This window comes from Triticum dicoccoides, chromosome 2B (assembly GCF_002162155.2).
Source record: "Triticum dicoccoides isolate Atlit2015 ecotype Zavitan chromosome 2B, WEW_v2.0, whole genome shotgun sequence".
Taxonomy (NCBI): Eukaryota; Viridiplantae; Streptophyta; class Magnoliopsida; order Poales; family Poaceae; genus Triticum; species Triticum dicoccoides.
The window spans coordinates 24,090,744-24,093,905 of record NC_041383.1 but is presented as its reverse complement, the minus strand read 5'-3'; positions in this window follow the sequence as shown (position 1 = coordinate 24,093,905).

Sequence of the window (3,162 nt, the reverse complement as noted above, 5' to 3'; positions counted from 1 at the left end):
AGTACGTCTCTACTCACGACTGTATCACTAGCGATACGTATCTGTTTGAAGTTCAGTCGATCATTGGAGGGGGGGCCTGGCCCCTGCATATGTTATGAGGAGGACACGAAGTGTAACGTAGTCTGGTCAGCGCATCTGTTTTCGGTATACTAGCAAAAAAGTCCGTGCGTTGCAATGGAGCCTATATATATTTGATGATTCAATATAATTCATGTCTAAATATACATTTATGATCATGCGCAAATATACATTTGTTTCATCTTCGATAAGAATACAAATTAGATGTATAGTGTTGATATCAGAGAATTGCTTGGATATTCGATACCTTGTAAACATATATAAATTAATCCCGGATCAAGATACATATGATTGTGTACTGAAATCTGAAGAAGGAACCCTTTAGATGTATCGTAAATCAAAAATAAATTATGTCAAAATAGAATATGAGATTTTTCTTGACAGAGATCAATAAAGAAAAAAGAAGAGACAACAAACTTGAAAGTGCATAAGAGCATATATATGTTAGAATTAAGCACCAAGTAGATACCTGTCCGCATATGAGTAGAAATCCTAGTGCGCCGGTTGTGTGTGTCTTTAGCCAGAATCAATCCACCTGGGCAGGCCCACTTTTGAATGTGTACGTGTTGCTGTTAGCTAAAGCACCGGCCAACAGCTAATTCTTCTATCGAGTTTATAGCCGCAAGGTCTACAAACCGCAAAATCGGTAGGATAATATGTTTCTTCTCAGAAAATAATTGGCATGTATATGTTTCAAACCGAAGTGATTGACGTTTTAATCAGCTCCATCAATTCGATATTGCATGAATTCACAATAAAAAAGCTTCATCAATTCTATATTGCATGAATTCGAAAAAAAGAACTACAGTACAATATTTTGCATGGGACGGATGTTATTGATGAACACCTTGCCGGAGGAAGTATTTGAGGCGAGTAGCACCGGCGTCTCTGTCTTCCCACACAGCGACATGCTTGCGGCCGTAATTGCTAGGGGATGGAAAAATAAATTTATGAGACCAGGTCTCACGGATTAGCAGGTGAGACCCATTCTGATGATTGACACGTGGCATTCACAAATCACAAAGCATTTACCCCACCCCTCACCTGAAATTAGGGGGGAGGGGGAAGACAGAGACCAGGTCTCACCTGCTTTATATGAGACCTGGTCTCATATAATTTTTTTTATATCCGTGTGATTTCCTGAGATGTCTTTCCCAACTTGCAATGCCCAGACACGCGGGACGTGGAATTTTGCTGGACAACGGATAGCACACATAGGCACGTAACTATGGACCAAGCATGCATGTCACGGTCTCTCTTTCAAAGTGAAAGTTAATTTCGCCCGAATAGCTTCCGAAATTTCTTCTTCTAAAACTAAAGCCCTCCCTTCATTCATGCTCATGCCAGCGGAATTTATTCCTTGCGTTAGTTCATTTCTTTCTTGTTCACACTAGTAGAAAACAGGGCATTTGTCCCGGTTGGTGAGGGCCTTTTGTCCCGTTTCTTGAACCGGGACTAAAGGGTCGTTACTAATGCCCTCCCCTTTAGTCTCGGTTTTAACACGAACCGGGACAGATGGGCCTCCACGTGGCCGGTGCGCCGAGCCCAGGCAGGAGGGCCTTTGGTCCCAGTTGGTGGCATCAACCGGGATCAAAAGGCATCCACGCGTCAGCATTTCAGTGGCTGGGGTTTTTATTTTTTTAGGGGGGAGGGGGGGTTGGGGGGGTTAATTTAGGTGTTTCATATATTGTGTTAGCTAGTTAATTAATAGAGAGAAATGTCCTCTTTTATGTCCGTGCTTGGTCGACGCTACGTACTGTACATAGAGAGGCCCTCGACACGCTAGCTAGTAAGAAAATGAAGGGAACCATTAAGTACAGAAGTTCGTCATGCATATCGAGAGAAGTGATCGATCGACATCTCCTTCTCTGAGAGATTGGTCGAACAACAAGTTTTCGTATTATCTATCTGACGCTACTGGCTACATACATATACAATATGTAAGATCTCTTACAATCCCCTAGCAATTGAAATCAACTTCCACATAGTTTTCTCCGGCTTTATTGATGACGTGGTCAAGAAAGAATCCCGCCAATTCCTCTTGAATTGCTTTCATGCGATCTTGTTCTAGGAGTTCATCCCGCATCTGCCACGTCTAATTTGAAGAAGGGGGTTAATACATATATGGATGAAACTCAACATAAATGATGGTGTAATAAAATGAAATTATGAATATTATTGCTTACGCATTTCATATTGTCTTTTAGAGTAGCCCCGCTTATATTTCAAAGTCGCGTTGTAGATGAACTCGCTCACGTAGTATCTACAGAAATCATTCCCTTGTTCCTGCCACAAGCACTTTACGAGAAATAGAGGTCAATCGAACTGATAATGAAGCATTATAAATGGCATTGATGAAAGTACAGCTATAGAATCAACGGGAGATGCGCGCAACTAGCTAGCTAGTAGTACTTACTTTCGGGCATGTATATCGCAGCTGCTTCGGCAGTCCCGGAACTTCTGCGGTGAACTGTTTCCAAACCCTGCAAGACTAAGAAAATTATTATTATTACTTGATATATCAGGAAATGAACAAAAAGTTGCCGATATGGTGCGATAATGATTGATTGAACTTACTTGTTAAGGAAATTAGTCATGTCCGCATAGGTTTCGGGATCTTTTCGTCTCGAGTCTAAGACGTTTACTGCTCCCCGCTCAAGCTTAATCTCCAAAGAACATAGAGGAATCTGCGCACGCATGCATAACTCATCAATTACTTTACTATAACCTCGCTCGAGTAATAAGGGAAACCGAATATGCACACGACAGTAACACTCACTGGAAGTTGTAAGAAAAGAGTATTAAATCTTTGTTTTGATTTTTGATCAACGATTGTAGCAAGTTGGCCTCGGCCTCTTCAGCGTGCTTTGTAACCTGAATTCATCTATGATATTTGTGTTAATGAACCCAATATCATACATTTCTTATTTTTTGCACTCGACGATCTTCAATCTGCATAATATAGTGAGGATAATTAATTATAAATACATGCAGTGAAAGAGCCGAGCTATATATAGAGACTTAATGACAGAAATAGTACTTAAAGACAGTAGCAAAAGACCGTTAATTTATCGAAGGCATTTT